We start from the raw sequence: 20,186 nt of genomic DNA on the forward strand, positions 1-20,186 counted from the left end.
ATCACTACTTGTTTGGTTTTACAGACATTTATGTAGCACATACTTTGTGCCAGGCACTGTGTTATGATTTGGTAGAACAGAGACAAAAGGGCACGGAGGAAGCTCTTTGCCAATTACCTCTGGCAGCACCAGCAGCAGCATCAGTAGCACACAACATAAAGAATGTACGCTTTCTGACACAAATCCTTTACTTACATTCATCAAAGAACATGAAAAAGAGATGTAAATGCATGGTAAACAACAATACAGTAGAATCCCTTTCTTTCTCTCAATTCTCTTGCTCCCCAAAGGTTTCCAGAAACTCAGTCCCCAAACCCCCAATTTCTTAACCCAGAGATTTTTGTGCTGCCTCCTCTTGCTCCTGGTTCTTCTCTCTTCACTTCCCTTTGCACCTGATGCCCTTGAACCTTCCCCACAGATTGTGACTTCCAGTTTGAATGTCCATGACTTTTCTCCTTAAAAATCAGCCCACTGACTTTATCCTTTCCATAGCTGCACCTGTTCTCCTCACTTGGCATCACAAACAACCTAAAATCCTGTCTGGAAATGTCAGAATCCCTTTGGAAGATGGTTGAGGGAAAGAGACTAAGTGAGCACATCCAGAATCCTCTTCAGGGGAAATTGAAGGAGTAGGACTGAAAACACTTACAGAATTTCACCCAATCATAATTATTATAATAACCATAATAATGAAAATATTGGATGTTTACTACATGCAAGCACCTGTGCTGAGCACTCTTATGTGGACTATTTCATTTGATGTACTGTTTTTTTGAGATACTTACTATTACCATTTCTGTTTTAGGGAGAAGGGGGCTAAGGCTTAGGAGTTAAATAACCCCCAAGGTCACAAAGCTGGAAAGAACTGGAACCCGGGTCTGCCTGACTTGAGAAACCTTAGCCTTCTCATATCTTGTTTAGTCCGTGACAACCATATCTTGCCCTTTTCTTCCCATCACCCTCCCAAAAAGTTCCATTGTTCAACATTTTTAAGTGCAAAATACCAGGAATCTTAAAATACATAGAGTATCATGGTGTGTAAAAGCATGTACACAGACCCAACACATTGTTAGCACTCAAGTAATATTTGCTCATTTGACTTATAATGTCTAAAACAGAATCATATACCTCCACCCTGTCCTTAGCTTCCAAATCAGTATCTCCACATTTTCTTTCTTCAATAAAGTATACCATATCCCACACTCCCCCACCCCAGGTCACGACATCAGTCTAGAGTTCACCGTCGTTCACAGAATCCATTTAGTCAGTATCTCCTGTTGATTCTTCTTTAAAAATGTCTCTCTCATCACTCTTTTCAGGACTATTACCATGCCTAACCTAGGAGCCCTTCATTTTAGACCTTGAAGCACCATAGGAATACCTTAAGTGAATTCCTGTTTCTATAGTCCCAATTACAATAGATTTGACGCACTGCATATTAACTTTATACAAACTCTTCAGTGGCTCACCATGGTCTTTAGATTCAATTCCACATTCTTTTATCACAACCTGACCCCTACATCTCTTATCCCTGGGTCAAAGACGCAGCTCCAGGACTGCTTTGCTCATTTTTCCCTGAACATATGTTTACATTTCTTTCTCGTAAGTGAAATACCAACAGCCAATAATATATACATATGGGCTCATCCTCCCTCATAATTAAAGATTTTTAATTAAAACAATGAAATACAGTTTTTGATCCAGCAGATATTCAAAGACAAAATTTAAAGGTTGATATTATTTAGTATTAATAAGGATATTGGAAGATAGGTACTCTAAGTCCTTGACAACAAAAGTTAATTCAGTGTTTGGAGGGCTATTTCAATCAAAAATTTAAAAGGCATGCCTTGTAAATCTAAGAACTTGTGCTACAGATACTTTAACACAAGTAAGCAAAAATATATAAACAAATTTATTTACTAAACATTGCTGTGCTATTAAAAATAACCCCTAGGTAATAACCCAAATGTCAAATATGAAATAAGTAACCAGTTAAAGAAGTTATATTGCCTCTATACAATGGCATGCTGTGCTTTTGTAAATATATATATGTGAATATATGTGTGTGCATATATATATATGATTGATCCATATGTACTAACAAAAAAATATATTTATAATGTGTTTTTAAGTGCAAAGAATAAGTTGCTGCAATAACTTCAAAGAATCTCAAGGGAATTATGGTGAGTTTAAAAAAGGCAGTCTTGAGCCAGCCCTGATGGTCTAGTGGTTAAAGTTCGCAAGCTCCACTTCCATGGCTCGGGCCTGTTTCCCCAGCATGGAGCACGGAACCACACCACTTGTCTGTCAGTAGCCATGCTGTGGCAGCAACTCGCATAGAAGAGCTAGAAGGACTTACAACTATGTACTGGGGCTTTGGGGAGAAAAGGAAGACAATCTTAAGACATTACATACTTTATAATTCCATTTACATAACATTATGTAATAAAAAATTATAGAGATGAACAGGTGAGGGATTGAAGGAGTAGCTGTAAAGGGGTAGCACGAGCTTTGGGGTGATGCAACAGTTCTGTTTCTTAATTGTGGTGGTAGCTAGAGGAAGCTACACACATGATAAAATTACATTGAAATATACACACACACACACGCACGCACAAATGGGCACAAATATAACTATTAAAATCTGAATAAACTCTGTGGATTGTACCAATGTCAATTTCCTGCTTTCCATACTGTAATATAGATGTTAACAATGGGGAATGGTAGATTAAGGGTGTGTGGGACCTTCCCCTACCTACTTTTCTCATTTCCTGAGGATATATAATTATTTCAAAATAAAAAGATTTTTTTAAATTGGTAGGCACTCTCTCTCTGCATTCACAGAAAATACAACATAATAGTGAGTGTAAAAATTGTGCAATTCCTACTAGAATAAAAGGCTGAATATTGTTAGTACTTTGAGAGAGATATAGATGAGGTATAGAGAATTGTTAAAACATACTGACATAATCCTATAATCTCTAACTAAATCTTTTTGTACACAGCAAAAAATAGAAAGTTGCAGAATACACAGATGGTTATATCTCATTGGTATAACATATATAAATATTTATGGATTAAAATATTAAGGAATATCCACACCTAACTGTTAATAATGGCTACCTCTAGGGAATGTGTTAGGGAGAGTGGCACAAGGAGGACAATTTTATTTTTTACATTATATATTTCCATATTGTTTAAATTTCTTTTGTAATGACACGTTTTTCTTTTTATTTTTTTTCTTGAGGTAACATTGGTTGATAACATTATACAATTTCAGGGTTACATCACTATATTTAGATTTCTGTGTAGACTACATTATGTTCACCATCCTAAGTCTAATTACCCTCTATCACCATGCACATGTGTCCTATTACCCCTTTCACCCTCCCTCCTCCCCCATTCCCGGCTGGTAACCACCAGTCTAATCTCTGCATCAATGTGTTTGTTGTTGCTGCTGTTGCTTTATCTTCCACATATAAGTGAAATCATACCATATTTGGCTTCCTCTATCTGACTTATTTCACTTAGCATAATACCCTCAAGGTCCATCTACGTTGTCACAAATGGCAAGATTTCATCTTTTTATGAGTAGTGTTCCATTGTATATATATATATACCACACCTTCTTTATCCATTCATCCATTGATGGGCACTTAGTTTGTTTCCAAGCCTTGACTATTGCAGATAGTGCTGCAATGAACATAGAGATGCAAATATCTTTTTGAATTAGTGTTTTCATGTTCTTTGGATAAAATAGCTCAGAAGTGGAATAGCTGGCATGTATTTCTTTTATAATTTAAAGTTGATCAGGAGGATAATGAAAAGGAAGAAACTGAAGGGGGAAGGAAGGAATTTCTTCCTCTGAGCCTTTGCTCATCCCATTTCTTCAAGGCCCATTTTAAGACCTTCTTTCCTACACAAGGTCTCAACAGAACTCTAAACTCCAGAGGCATTTTACTTATTGTCTACACTACATATTTGGGATTTATAAAAGTCTTCCTTGAAATACTAGATCCTGGAATAGCAGGGTTCTTAAGACATATTTATCATGATAATATTAATATGTTACACTTGCTAAAAATGGATTGCTCACAAAATATCTGCACCACGTTATCAACCATTACAAAGAAGAGAATAAAGCATATGCTAATTCAAGAAACACAGACTTTAATTAAGTACCAATAGTCTTAAACTTCTGGTTCAATTAGTCGGTCAGAAGAAGAAAAAAATGCAACCTTAAAGAATTACTCAGATTTAATAAAGGAAGACTTCAGGGTTATTTGAACATAGTTACTTTTTTAAGAAAAGCAATGTAAGTTTTAAAAATTATTAAAACTCATATTAACACCTAACAAGTGATTCAGTCTAGCCATCCCAGTCCAGGGCTCCTTAACCCACTGCCATACCATTTTCTGCAAAAAAAAACCCATCCTGCACTCTTGTGGTGGCTTCTGTCCTATGCAACAAACACAGAGAAAAGATAATCCAAACTGTACATACCTCTGCATTCCGACTTCAGGAACCTTTCATGGATGTTAGGGAAGAGAGAGAAATTGTTTAGTGTATATGAAGTCACAGCAGCTGTTCACACCTTCAAAAGCTAATCTGAAGTCCTTGAATGTAGACCTGTTTTTCATTCTACACTTACAGTTGATGATGATCTTGATATTTGGGTATTTATCATTCACTTGAAATAACTGAAAGAAATGGATATGATATCTCAAAATATCTTCATTGAGGGCTAAAAAATTAATTTTACAGTAATACCATGAAAAATTATACCTGCATTTTACTCTACTCCAAGAAAATATTGTATACATATTGTATAAATATTGTATACATGCTAGTACCTCAAAAATATGACATAATGTCATCTCAATTATTAAATTATAGTAGATTACAGTAGAAGAGATTAGGTTTCATTCAGATGCAGAATAAAATATAAAAAGGCTTTAGGGATTGTCTATGGATTTTCCAACATAACTGTGCCTTGTGCACCACCTAGAGGAAATGTGTAGAATATATATTGAACATAAACACTTGTATTGGCTACAGAGACAGACTGAACAATCTCATCAAGAGAGTTATAAAACAGAAATGATTTTCATCTGCCTGAGATGATTTTCATGTAGTCTTGCTGTAATATGACTTCCAATCTATTTAGATGAAGTCAGATGCTGATTGGAATCTAACATGAATACTTACAATTACAATTACCTAAAATTATTTCTTGAACATAATTTAAACTCTAATTTCTCTTACTCATTTAGAGAGCCTAGAGTTAGATTTTCTTCTAACATTAAACCAAAGTCATTTATTTAAAATTAAATATAACACTTGTGTTACCAACAAATAGTTTAAACAACAAGGAAAAACTTCTCTCTCTTTTGTCCTCCAAACGGAAAAAAAACCCCAATCTGTATTATTGGTGGGAAAACTGAAATATACATTATAAAAACATCCAAATCTAGGGGCCGGCCCGGTGGCAGAGTGGTTAAGTTTACACATTCTGCTTTGGCGGCCCTGGGTTTGCAGGTTCGGATCCTGGCTGTGGACATGGCACCGCTCATCAAGCCATGCTGTGGCAGGCGTCCCACGTATAAAGTAGAGGAAGATGGGCACGCATGTTAGTTCAGAGCCAGTCTTCCTCAGCAAAAAGAGGAGGATTGGCAGCAGATGTTAGCTCAGGGCTGATCTTCCTAAAAAAACAAACAACAAAACTTCCAAATCTGAATGTTTTATTGCCAAAAAAGAGAAGGGAAAAGAATTGAACTTCGTCATCAAACATTTTTATCAAATATCTTTCTAGGCCTCATGACATCTATGCAGCAACGTGAGTCAAATTAATAGTTTCACTACCTTCTATGAGTAAACATTTTTAGTATGCATCTCTGTCTTTATGAAAGATAAACTTATTTTCTAAAAATAATTGTTACTATTACCTATAAACACAATTTTTTAAAAATGAAAAGAGGCTCCTTACTCTTCCTATGCTATATTGAAAGTACTTAATCAGGACTAAAATTTCATGTCCTCATCTCTTCTCACAATATGCTCTCTCTTCCTAATTACTCCCATTTAAAAATAGTCTCAGTTAATAGTTATATGCCATTGACTCCACATTAATATTTATAATACAGATCTTATGTCTATATATTCAAAAGCCAACTCAGCATCTCTATTTGTATGTCTCGGGGACATTTCAACTCAAAATGTTCAGAACCATTATGTTCTTTCCCCTAAAACTTGCTTCTCTTGCAGCTCTCCTTTGTTTGGGCTATGGTGCCATGAAACTTGAAAATTTTCCTTGAAAACTGCCTTTCCCTCTCTTTCCAAATCAAATCCATTGTCCAAACCACTGAGTTAGCTTCTAAATAACTCTCAAATCTGTTCACTCCTGTCTGTCTCCACTTGTGCAACCCTAGTTCAAACAACCAACACTTCTGACCTGGGCAGTTATAACTTCAAACTCATCCCCCTTCATTATGGATGCCCATGCTCAGTTCACCACACAACAGCCAGACCATCCTCTTCACATTGCTCCTATCCCCCAAAACTTCTTAGAATCCTTCATAGGCTTCCCAATGCTCCTATAGATCACAACTCCAGTCTCAAATCTACCTACGAAGACTGCATTTCACCAGTCTCATCTGGACTCACCTCATGTCACATTGCTCTTCTCTTTGTCCTCCATGCTGAGCCATCAGATTCTTTTAGTTCCTCTAAGCACCATTCTCTTCTCCAAACCTGGACTTCATAAACGTGCCATTGCATTTTTCTGAAACAATCTTCCTCCTCCCACTCCTTTTTCATCTAATTACTTGGTTCTCAGTTACCCTTAGATCTTAATTCAAATTCACTTTCTTAGGCAACCTGTCCCCTGAGATTACGCCAGGTCCCTTCTCTTATCTGCCACCTTTGGTGTTCCCATGAGCACACTCTCCAGTTTTGCTCACCATTATACTCTCAGTGCATGGCATAGAGTTAGGAAGCACTTAATAAACATTTCTTGAATGAATCAATAAATACAATGAATGACAATAGTCATTTCTGTCTTCATTCCAAGAAAAAAATCAAGATGAAAGAAAGAGTACCTATGTTTATCTCCTCTCTTTCCTGAGACTCAATGAAAATGATAGAGGTATACACAAAAACAGTATAAACCGACAATGAGAAAGAGGACAGAAAGCAGGAGAATCTACAAATAATTTCAACAAATTTGGGGAAAATTGAAAACAGTTGATGAACTAGTGACTGATAAAGAAAAGCAAAGGAAGATGCTATAAAGTATACACACAGAAAGGGCTGTGGTGGAAAGGCCTAGTGGAATCCAGAGGACTGAGAACTTTGAAGTGCCAGCTACAGTGAAGGGTAGAAGTGAGGCATGGGCTAAAAACGGAGAGAGTCATGGAAAGATTTCAAAGAAAACGTATCATCTCCCTCCACACTCACCTCTCTCACCCAGCACCTTTCTCAGACAGTGCAACTGCCTAGCATTTGTCCTCATCCCAATCCTGGGAGAAAGAAAGAGAGAACAAAAGAGAGGAAGAGAGAAAGAAGGAAGGAAGGAAGGAGTAAAAGCAGCCATTCTTCTCTATAAAAATCTAATATACCACTTGGGAAGAAGTAGGGCAGCTTGTGTGGGAGCTGGAACTCTGACATTTACGAGTCCCAAATTATAATGTTCTGCTCTTCACCCACTCACCTTAAAACAAAGCTTGCCAGTGCAGTAACTGCCTTTGACAGAAACTCACTCAGCTTCTCTATTACTTCTTTCTAAAACATAAATGGACGAGTAAGAACCATCAAAAACCTGCAAGATGAATGAGAAAGATCAAAACAAGAAAAAAATGACTCCAGGAAAAGCAGAAGCAATTCATCAGCAAAGAGATCTTTAAAAAAATAGTTCTTATTGTATCTTCAGAGATATTGAAAAGATACCATATCTATTGGATGTATAAAAGAAACAAAAAACAAGAGCAGGATTCTATTAAAAATTAAAAATCATAAAACGTGTGTTAAATTAAAATATGTGTCAAATTAAAATGAGTCCAAAATGTATGAAATTAAAATGTGAATACTACAAATCTTTCAGAATAATAGAACTAAAAGACAAGAAATAGAAATTACAAGAGAAAACAAGACATAGATGATTACTCTAAGATGTCTAACATTAGAAAGAGAGATCAGAGATAATAGAAGGGAGGTAATTATACTAATAAACAATAGTAATAGAAGAAATCTACAGCTGAAGTACTTCAGTGAAAGTCTACAGAATGAAAGAGCTCATGGTGTGTCTGCCTCAATGAATAAGAGAAAGACTTACACTGAGCCACATCATTGTAAAAGCTCAAAACAATAAATAAAGAGAACATATTTAAATGTTTCAGAGTAGAAACAAAAACAAATTTTTAAAAAAGGAACAAAACACACTATCATCAGAATTATCACTAGTACTAGATGATAGAAGACAGTGGAGGAATTTTGTCAAAATTCTGAGACAATTATTCTCCAGCCAGAAATCTGTGTATGGCAAAACCATCCAACAAATGTGAGAGTAGAAAAAAAGAAAGATTTTTCAGACATGGAAGCAATCAGAAAGTTTAGCTACTGTGGTGCTTTCTGATGAAGTTGCTTTAGGATATACTCCAACACAAAGAAGGAATAAGCCAAGAAAGAGAGAAATGCCAGGAAACAGTGGATCCTACTCAGAAGAGCAGTGAAGGCGAGTCCCAGGATGACAACTGGGCACCAGAACAGTAAGTCATATGGGGTAGACCAGGAGGATGGAGGGCTCCAAGCAGGAGAACTTAGTGGAAAAAAGGTGCACAATATCATAGATCATATAATAGGAAGTTTGAACAAAACTTAAAATGCAATAGAGGCAAATGATGCAAGGAAAAATAGAAACCACTTAGAAACTCTATAAGAAAGAAATAACTGTAGAAGAAAGGAAATAGAAATATAATGCACTATTTGACTCTTCAGTGAACGGTATTTACATGATCATAGTAACATTCCCAGGGTCTACTGAATTTCATATTTTAGAGTCAAATAATAGACAAAGTATGAGAGTATTGTGGTTATAGAGTAGACTGCAAGTGGTGTGAACTTCGATAGAAGTAAAAGTACAGAGACAGAAGGTGACAGGTGAAGGGGAAAGTGGAACTGAAGGGACAACAGGACTTCTGCCCACATTTTACAGAGTGGAATCAAAGGATACTCTCCACAGCTGGAGAAACAAGAGATCAAGGCAGTAAAAACTGTATACTACCTCAACTAAACTAATGCTATAGCATAGAAGATAAAATTTCTGTTAAAAATACATTGAGAAGCAGAAGAATATTGGAAAGCTTGGTAAACATGAGCTAAATCCTCATCTATCATAGCAAGAAGTCAATAAAGAATATCTAAAACAGACAAATCTAGGCATAGATATAGAAGCACATTTTGGAGATATCTTAGAGATTTACTGACTGTGTGATAACTAGCCTAACCGCACTATGCCTGTTTCCTCATCTGTAAAATGAGAATAATAATGGTACATACTCCGTGGCATTTATTGTGAGGATTAAATGAGTTAATATATGCAAATCTCTTATGATACTGCCTGGCACATTGCAAGTACCACAAACTAAATAAATACATATATTTGATGCCTTTTGATGAGTAATACTGGTGGCGATGGGGAAGGGAGCCACAGGACTCTTAATTTTCATGATTTACCCTGCTTATTATTTTATTTCTCTTAACAAACATGTGTTGCTTTGATAACAAATAAAGTTACTTGTTTAAAATAACTTGTAAAATCATGCTTTACCATTGAATAAGGTCAATTCCAAAGCCTGGAGATGCCAAATTTAAATTTATATGATGAAATTTTAAGCTCTGCTATAAAATTAGTAAAAATCTATATAAAATCAAATTTAATTAAAGGATTAATGGGAGTGCAACTAAGCCAAATTCTAATACTTCTATGGCAAAAACGTTTGGGTGCTCTACTCCTGTTTGCTATGTACATTGGCTGTTCCTTTCTTCTTCACTTTCTTTCATTATCCCTCGGTCCCTTTTCTTCTTTTGCTGTCTTCTCTCCCTCTGTACTCATTGCCCTACTCAAGCTTTAGGATGTTAGTGGGCTGTCTTATAGTGCTTGCTTATCCTTGTTGGGGGTATTTAACACTCAGTGGATTGATGACCACAGAAATAGATATTTCAGAAATTAAAATTGATCGAGCTCTATAACATAGTCGTTATTGTAATACATGCATGTGTCATTTATTCAATATTAAAAATATATTATAATGCTGGAATAGTTTCCCAAGATCTCAGAAATGACTACACTTTTTAAATTTAAGAAAATAAGTTTAAAAGATATTTAAATAAATATGAACCCTACTTCGAGAACATTCCAAAATTCTCTTGTCCTGATGAATCACTGAAACAACTCAGAGAAATCATGTGCTGTTAACACCATCTAGATACTTTTTTAAACCATACTTGCCAATAGAATCACTTATTGTGCCTATATGTCTTATCATTAATTAAAAGTAAACTGCTATCGACCAAGAGGAGAAAATCTGATCCTAGAGAATACAGCTCTCTGAAGTATATTCAGTGATGTAGTTTTGCTAAGAATGAGAAATTCTAGCGCTGAGAAAATGGAATCATATTAAATACAGTCTGGAGGCTTCTTAAAATGAGATTCAGGTTTCTTTAGTAGGCATTTTTATTATAAGCAGTCTTTTTCTGCTGTATTTGTTTCTAACTCAGCGGCCAAAAAATAATGCATGCATGAGCAGATAGCAGTAACGCGGTGTGAACAGCAGAGAGAGCTGGAGGCTCAGGCCAGCCGGTGAACGTCAGCGGGGCTGGCGTGTCATTCCAGCCTACCCGTGCCCGAGCTTGTGTGAGGCTCGCGTGTGAAGAACTGCACCGTGAGGACGCGCAAAGCATCTTGATCGAAATGATTGGGAAAGCCTTCATTCTCAAAAGTAGTATGAAAATGTCAAATTGTCCTTACTGGAGCCCATTCTTGCCAAATATTACTTCTTGGGCAAATAGAATTAGGAAAAGATCTTAGCATCAATTATTTTCAACATATTTTGGGAACACCGTTTTCAAATACTGCATCTCGGCACCTCCACGATTCCCGTTATGAGTATCATAAATCAGTGCAGAGTCTGGGCTCCTTACACGAAGCCTTTCTACCTCGGGGTGGAGAGTTAAGCCAAAACGAATCATCTCACTCACGACCTCTATTCAGAAGGACTTGTTAAAGTGGCCCAGTCACACACTTTTTCCCACAAATGAGGATTTTTAAATTCCTATTCGCTCTCTCTTCCCTATTGTATCGTGTTTTTCTCACTTCTTTTTTAACATATTTTCTTTCCTTTGTACTTTACTTTTTTCATTTCCACAACTCCTTTTCTCCAAATGTCTGCTATTTGTTCCTTCTTTTATTTTATCTTATTCCAATCACATTTTATTTCAAATCCTGTTTTTTATTGCTGTTTAATTTATTTTTAATAATTTCTTCCTTTTTTCCTCATTCATCTGTTTTTTCTTCTATCTATGTTTCCCTTCTACAATCTTAGCCATCATTTCAAAAATTTTCTTTTTCTTTTTCTTTTTTCACATTTATTGAAAAAGCTACCTTTTTCCCACTTCTGTGAAGTGGGAAGAGCTGCGTTCACTAAGTTGCTTATTTATAAGTGCTTAATGCAAGCCTAGAGTATGTAAGACATGTACCAGGCACCAGGGTTGGGGGTAGCAATAAGGAATGAATGAGGAAGATAAAAATGTTGCTCATAATACAATAAGAAATAGATGCAAATAAATATCAAGGCACTATAATATCTGTACTGATGGAAAAATATAATATTTATCTCTGGGGATATGTGATTCGTGAACACTGTTTGTAAGGAGCCAGCCTCTGTGAGGAATCTTGAGGGATGGGAAGACATCAATGAGTGTAAATGGAGAGAAGATGAATAATAACATGAGATGAAAGGGGGGTGGTTTAATCGTGCTAAAGCACAGGGTGCTTGTGGAAGAATAACTGGGAATTTTGGACATTCTTTGTCAGACAATAAGGATGGTCCCTCTGCAGTATTCACAACAGACTCTGCCTTTCAGTAAACCTCTTCCGCCTTTCTGTAGACACGGTGGGGAAGACGGAATATCACAATAACTAATCCTCATCCTTTCTTTGCCTCTTTCTTCTCTTGTAAAATGGGATAAAAATAGTACTTAATTCACAGGGGTTTGGTGAGAATTAACTGTGTTAATAAATGTAAAGTACTTATAACTGTTCCTGGAACATAGCGAGTGTGGTAAAGATGTTTCTTATTCTTGGCATTTTGTTCTATTAAGGGTTGAGGCCAATTCAAATACTCTGTACTCTTTCCATGAAGCTTTTTTTAACCTCTCCAATTCACTCTGATCTTTTATTTCACTGTACACCCAGTCAGTGTTACCCAGTTAATATTTAAATATTCTCTAAATATTTTGTGTATTTTCATTTTGCGTCTTCATTAGAGCATAAGTTCCTTTTGGCAGGTACTACAAAATATTGTATACTTGTTTGATTCATCTGTGGAACCCACATGATTGAAGACATCTAATAGGCACTCAAAGAAACAGTAGCTGAACCAGTCAATGCATTCCATATCTTAGAAGCAAATAAGTGCTTGGTATGAAAGGTAAGCTTGCACATTCATTAGTGGAAAGCGAAAAGTATAAATAAGCTCAGAAATACCTGAGAAGAACTGCTCAAATAAATACAGTATTTTACTGTTTCAGGGTTATTCGACAGTATCAGGGAACATTTATCATACAACTACTATTACATACATATTACATGAATTACAGTGAATTCACTATTTAATTAAATTTTCACAACCTTAAGAGATTTTGAAAATGAGTGAGGCTCAGAGAGGTCACACTGTCATAAGTAATGGCAGAGCTAGGGTTCAACTCCGTGTCTACCAAACTCCAAGTATGTGCTCTTTCTTCCATAACATCTCCCACTGACATAAGGAAGAGAAATCGGAGAGATAATTTTCATTTTTGGATCAAATGGGTATGTCACATTGGCAGAACAATTATGGAAATACAAACAAAGTGAGAATAAAAAGTAAAAATGTGTATTTCTAGAGTCATCCAAGGAAAGCTAGCAGGAACGATCAAATATCAAAAATTGACTGATTTAAAAGGTTGGGATTCTGCATATGTATGGTAAAGTCCCAAAACATATCAATATTGAAATTTTTCAAAGGTGAAACTAATGCTTTTTTTTACAGGTGGCATGGAAAATCTTGGACAAGTGTTTACAGAGGGAGCAAAGTTCATAATAACAATAAAGTACTTTGATTTTTATTCGATGTTTTTAAGAATCAGCCTAAATTATTTCTTGACCCCAAGAGTGGGCCATTTCTTTGCTAACTTGGAGTAGAGTTAATACATCACTAAATAGATCCTGCCAGGTCCTTTAGCCAGCTCTGGGTGTTAACTTAGCTGGTAGAGTGTTACCTAAAAAGCTGTTCCTCTCATTCACTCATTTATTTATTTTTCAACAAATATTTATGGAGCACCTGTAATGTGCCAAGCACTCTCCTAGAACCTTGAGATACATCAGTGAAAAAACAAAAATCCTTGCCCTTGCTGTAAAAGTAAAAAGGGATTAGAGATGTATGGAGGGGTAGTGGTGAGAATCACAAATAGTCTGGTCAGGATGGGCCTCATAGAAAAGAGGGCATTTGGGCAAAGCCTTAGAAGAGAGGAGGGAGGGAGCTTTGAGAGTATCCAGGGAAACTGCATTCTGGGCAGAGGAAGCTGTCAGTTCAAAGGCCCTTAGGCAAAGTGTTCCTGACTTGTTTGAGGGACAATAAGGAATCCAGTAGGTCTGGAAAGATGAGAGCAGTAAAAGATGAGCTTGGAAATGAGTGCTCATTGGCTTTTACTTGGAGGGAGATGGGGAGACTTTGCAGAGTATTTTTTTTTCATATCCTGCATTAATTTGTTTGTTTGTTTGTTTTTTCTGGGAAAGATTTGCCCTGAGCTAACATCTGTTGCCAATCTTCCTTTTTTTTTTCCTCCCAAAGCCCCAGTACATAGTCCATAGTTGTATATTCTAGTTGTAGGTCCTTCTAGTTTTTCTATGTGAGCCACCACCACAGCATGGCTACTGACAGGTGAGTGGTGTGGTTCCACACTTGGGGAAGCAACCCAGGCCGCCAAAGCAGAACACACTGAACTTTAACCACTAGGCCATCAGGGCTGGCTCATGCAGAATTTTGAGCATAGGAGTAACATGTTTTGATGTATATTTGGAGTTAAAAATGAATAGCCTAGGGGCTGGCCCCATGGCCGAGTGGTTGAGTCTGCGCACTTTGCTTTGGTGGCCCGGTGTTCACAAGTTCAGATCCTGGGTGTAGACCTACACACTGCTCATCAGGCCTTGCTGAGGTGGCATCCCAAATGGGATCCCATCCCACAGGGAAGAGCTAGAATGGCCTACAACTAGGATATGGAACTATGTACTGGGGCTTTGGCGGGGGGAAGGAGGAATATTGGTAACAGATGTTAGCTCAGGGACAATCTTCCTCACCATCAATAACAAAAAGTAGCATAAAATATAAATAGTCTAAAGCCATACAATGACTTGTTAAAGGATAATTTCAAAACGGGAGGCTAGCAAAGGCAAAAAATGGTTTGCCTATATCCAAAATATCAATGGTCAATTTTTTTCTCTTGTTATGTATCAAGTATTGTGTATTCATTAAACCTTTTCTAGTTAATGACAAAAATCACAGAGTAAACTTTAATTCTCCTAGGCTTAGAATAAGGCCTTAATAGCTCATCATTCACTTTTGATTATTAAGATGAAAATATTAATAGCTATTAAAAATGTGTTTATTAGTTTATACCATCATTATAAATCAACTAGGTTAGTAGATATTTTGATTAAAGTTGCTTTAATATGCAGAGTGGCTTAACTTCTTGGATGACCTGAAGTTTTGGTGTAGTGGAAGGTCACAGACCTCCTGCAGAGAAGACATTAGTAGTTTCAGCTGCAGGGCTAATGCCAGGGTGCAAGGGAGGAAGAGTGAACAGGTAGAACCAGGGCAGAAGGATCCTGGCTACAGGCCAGCCAGGAGTGGATGTCCAGCAGCTCTGATCATAACATTTGCTGTGTACAGTGAACTTCTTCCCTGCCTGGGCTGGTACTCATACCCAGAAAGGGAAGCCAAGGAATCGCGGGACTACTGCAATGCTCACCTAGGGAGTCAGTTTGCTAAGTCTCCATAACAAAACATCACAGTCTGGTGTCTTAACCAAGAGAAATTTATGTTCTCACAGTTCTGGAGGCTAGAGGTCCAAGATCAATGTGTCAGCAGCTTTAGTTTCTTCTAAGGCCTCTCTCTTTGGGTTGCAGAGGGCTGCCCTCTCTCTATGTCCTCACACACTCATCCCTTGGTCTGTGTGTTGTCTGTGTCCTAATCTCTTCTTCTTATAAGGACACCAGTCATATTGGATTAGGGCCCATCCATCTGGCCTCATCAATTACCTCTTTAAGGGCCCTATCTCCAGTCACATTCTGAGGTCCCGGGAGTTAGAATTTCAACAGATAAATTTCAAGAGGACACAATCCAGTCCACAACACCTAGCATCAAGATCTCAGTGACCTATCTGATTGAAGCAAAACTCAGCCTGGAATACCCAATCCCCTAACTAAGCACTAGGCAAAGCAGGAGAACCAAAGCATATTTTAGTTTGTTTGGTTGAGTTTTTTTGTTGTTGTTTATCGCAGATTTTGATATTTTCAAAAAGCATCAGGCACCGGCCCCATGGCATAGTGGTTGAGTTTGGCATGCTCTGCTTTGGCAGCCTGGGTTCTCAGGTTCAGATCCCGGGAGCATACCTACCCCACTTGTTAGCCATGCTGTGGCAGCAACCCACACATAAAGTGGAGGAAGACTGGCAACAGGTGTTAGCTCAGGGCTAATCTTCCTCAGCAAAAAAAAAAAAAAAAAAAAAAAAAAAAAACTTATACTTATTATAATAGTCTTGTTAATTGCCCTCTAAAGGGCTTACCTGGCCTGTGGCCAACCCTGGATAAGAACTAAGGGAGAAGTCCAGCTAAATGGGTGGGTATTCAAGGCAGGGTTCTGGACCTAGCATGGGAATTAGAATGCAAACCAGAAAATCATGACTGCATCCCAATTACAGGGTCCAGAGGAGTAAAGAGAGTCAAAAGGGAAGGCTGCCACTGTGGATCAGGAATGCCACATACTCACTCCAGGCACACTGGATAAGAGACTTGAGTATCGGGTTTGGTTCAGATTCCTTTGAAGTCCTCAGAGGGTAAATCCTAAACAAAGCGGTGGAAAGACACTGGCTTTAAAGTGAAAAATTTTTGAATCAAAACGCTAAATATACATCATCCTGGTTGTGAATCTATGAGAATGTGATCAAACCTCTCTGGGTCTCAATTTCAATAAATATCTCCATAAACACTAGTTCCTTTTCTTTCCTCTTTTCGCACAGCTGAGTAAGACTGGAAGAGATAATTACTGACAATTACAAGTTTAATCCAGAGAAAAGTAAACCAGAACTAAATAGGTCCAGAAGCAACATGGAATATATCCTCAGCCACCAGTGCCTGCAAGTCACAAGTAATAAAATCTACAGTCTCCTGGCTCTGCATTAATATGTTATGGAAATACCAAAGAATAAAGAATCATTTATATCTAATACTCAAAACTGTTCTGAGCACCAAATATTAGATTCTTCTCTTTCCAGCTTAAACATTTGCTGTGCCATAGAAGGATGATGTTGACACTTCTGGTTGCTAGGAGCGTCATGGGGTTGGGTACATATACAATAGCATTCTGTCAGCTCAGATGTGGGGCGTTCTAATCAGCATGACTCGCTTTTCATATACCAGTACAATAATGGGAAGTATAGATTTACCATGCAAATTATACACGACAATGCGAATTCACTAATCTGGAGAGAGAAAAGCATTTGAGGACTTATGTTTAAGCATTTTTTTGCAGTATCTTTCAGAATGAAATAAATAAATAAATAAATAAATAAAAGCCTTGAAACAAAGTGGATGCTCACTAGTAAGTAATAGAATGTCTGAAAATATTGTGTTGCACACACACTACGAAATACCAAAGAGTCGCTAAAAGAAATAAATTATAGCTATGCCAGATGACTTGAAAGAATTTCCATCCTGCATTGTCAAGCGAGAATAGCAAAATGGACAAAATTATTCATATACAGCGATGTTCATAGCAGCATTATTCAGCATAGTCAAAAGATGGAAGCATTTAAAATTTGAAGTGTATTTATTACAATTTATATTTAATTTTGAATTTTATTACATAATTCTTAATGTTTTATAATTTAAAATATATTAATATAACTAATTTTTTCATTTATTTTAAGTAACATTTTATAAAATGCATTCAAATTTGGATTTTAAATACAACTGTGCTTTGAAGACAATTATATCTTTAATACTTTGATCATTGCCATGAATAGAACACAGATTAAGTGAAAATCTTGATAACAACCTAACTAATGATTTTACTGAAATAAATGCAAGACAAAACAATTTTGTAGAATAAACTATATAATGACTTATGAATTATATATATATATATTTTATTAGTCATCTAAAACACCACCTCCCAGTCAATAGAACACCAGGCAATGATAATTAAATTTGGTCTTCTTGGATATTTTACTAATTTAGTGTCTGATAAAAACTATAGCTATATATATATCTTTCACAGTTGTTATTATGAAGATGCATATGTCAAGGTAGGAAAATAGAACATATTTTATTTAACAGTTTGTTAACTTGATTTGTGATCTTTAAACGTCTAAAATACATATGTGGGCCTCCATTTTTACTTTTGGCCCAGGCTACCCAAACCTCCTGCACAGGCCTGGAAAGCGCTTTGAAGACAGGACTTAGGAGAATCCTGAGGTTAGGGCACCTACAGAAGGGCATAGGCTACTATCTCAAGATATCTCGATGCCCAGTTTAGTCAAGAGTCGGGAAAGCCAAAACACTGTTTCTAGTCAATACACATATCCTAAACTTCATTCACTTCACAAAGAAAAAATCACTTTCACTTCCATTATCCTAATTAATAAAACTTCTGATGTTGATTAAAAAAAAGAATTAAGATAGAGCCTTCAAAGAGTAGGCTTTCGATTAGTCTTTCAAATGCTAACTAACCACTCCTAGTCTTTCAAATGCTAACTAACCATTCCTAATTAGAGTATTTCAAATGTTAACTAACTGCCCCTGGGGTGTAAATTGCAATGAACTACCACACTCTGTACCACTGTTTAAATAGCAGTATTTTAAAGTAAAATAGAGCAAATGTAACAATCACCATATGTATAAGGGCTTTATAAATCAACAGTTGTGCCATTAATTAGCAGCTTTTTAATACGTTCTTGCAAGTCCTTGATTCAAACAATGTCAGACTTTTCTCTGAAAGGTCAGAAGTCATTGATTCCATTCTAAAATGCCTCTATTTATCTCCGCTGTAGGAACCACACAGTGAGGACCCAGACTAGAAAGGACATCGCCCCTTCCAGCTGGTCCCTGCAGCTGCTCGTAGTACTTGGCCAAACTTTAAAGACATTAGGAGCGTTCCAAGCATTGCCACCTCTCCCTACACACCTCTCAGATCATGGCACACATCTGTGAAGTGGCTGCCTCCTCACTGAAGCCGATTCCTCCAGTTTAATCTTGTATTGAAGGTATGGGTAGATTTCTGTACTCAAGCCATATAACCCAGCTCATTTATTCTTTGAGGGGGCTCAGCTCTCTACCATCAAATGATTTGAATAAAATGATCCCACTATCTAAAAAGATGAAGTCCAAACACCTCTATCTTGATAGGCCACCACCTCCACTTGGAGCAAGACCAATTCCAGGGAAACAGAAACCAGGGCCCCAGCCTGATGCTATTCTAGTGAAAATAATGGAAGGCTTATATCACAGGCCATGTTGCTAATCTATATTTTTCTAATGTTTCCAGTCCTTTTAAACTTTCTGGACTTGAGTTTTCTTTCTTATCAACTTCTCTCTGCATGGGCCTGGGCCTCCACCAGGATATTGATTTGTGCGGTGCATAGATTCCTTCTATTATCAGCTCAGCTGTTAGGGTGCCTGTGAAAGAGTACCTCCACCCTGCTTACAGAAAGGCTAAGAACAGCATTAAAGTTTTAGATCCCTCATCTGCACTAGCTGCTATACAAGTCACCTGGCTTATCTTGGTGAGTTCCTACTTTCTGTCCAACATCAATAACTGGAGGAGGCTGGAGTTAGGGTGACCAACCATCCTGATTTGCCTTGGGCTGAGGTAGTATCTGAGGCATGGATCTTTCAGTTCTAAAACGGGAAAGTCCTGCACAAACCTAGACTTGATAGCCACCCTTGTTGGGTGACTGGTCGGATTCTAGCAAATTTGCCATACAATGGAAGCTTCATGTAGAGCAGTCCCAGCCCAAGCCCATTACAAGTGGTACTAACACATTTCCTACTTACAAATCTCCTCCAGCCAGCGCCTTTTGCACACAAGTTGTAGCCTTAGAAAAAAGAAGGTTCTTCTTTGACCTAGAAAATTTTAAGAAATTAACTTTCACATTCTTCTAGCTCTCTACTTATTCAAAAGCCTACTACAGGGTCTTTTAAGCATTTTGCCACTGTCACCAAAGGTCCTTTGTTTCAAAGACAAATAACATCAAGCCTGGGACTCTATGACATTCCATTATTGTCTGGTTTCTAATATTCACTCTACTCATAGCCCCTTAATCACATGCTTCTCATTTGAGCTATGCTTAAGCTCTCCTCCTCTTCACTTTCTTCTCTTATAAACTAAAAAATTTATATGAACTGAGACTTAACAAATTGTAAGGAGTTTCCTTATTATTAGCTAGAGTGCATTTTATCTAAAGGGTTTCAAAAACTAAAATAATTCATTCTACAAATATTTATTGAGTAGTTCCTCTATTATTAGCACTGCATTTGCTGCTAGGGATACAAGAATGAACAATGCAAGCACAATCTGCCAGGCTAATATGGGTTGCTGAGAAGTAAATGAGCAACAGCAGCACGGTAAATACCATGAGGGTCAAGTTCCATATAG

The 20,186-nt window shown here is 37.1% G+C and overlaps 1 long non-coding RNA gene across 2 annotated transcripts in view; it reads right to left on the reverse strand.

Annotated features, from left to right (window-relative positions):
- Positions 1 to 20,186, reverse strand: part of LOC103556557 (uncharacterized) — a 64,586-nt gene that overhangs the window by 40,247 nt on the left and 4,153 nt on the right. Inside the window, exons 2-4 of one of the 2 annotated variants that reach the window (XR_011522068.1) lie at positions 19,586 to 19,654; positions 7,709 to 7,816; positions 4,630 to 4,700 (exon numbers count right to left, since the gene is read on the reverse strand). This is a non-coding gene — a long non-coding RNA (uncharacterized lncRNA). The remainder of the gene's footprint in view (positions 1 to 4,629; positions 4,701 to 7,708; positions 7,817 to 19,585; positions 19,655 to 20,186) is intronic. The other variant, XR_011522069.1, reaches the window with a different exon arrangement.

The sequence above is a fragment of the Equus przewalskii genome, chromosome 9, assembly GCF_037783145.1.
Source record: "Equus przewalskii isolate Varuska chromosome 9, EquPr2, whole genome shotgun sequence".
Taxonomy (NCBI): domain Eukaryota; kingdom Metazoa; phylum Chordata; class Mammalia; order Perissodactyla; family Equidae; genus Equus; species Equus przewalskii.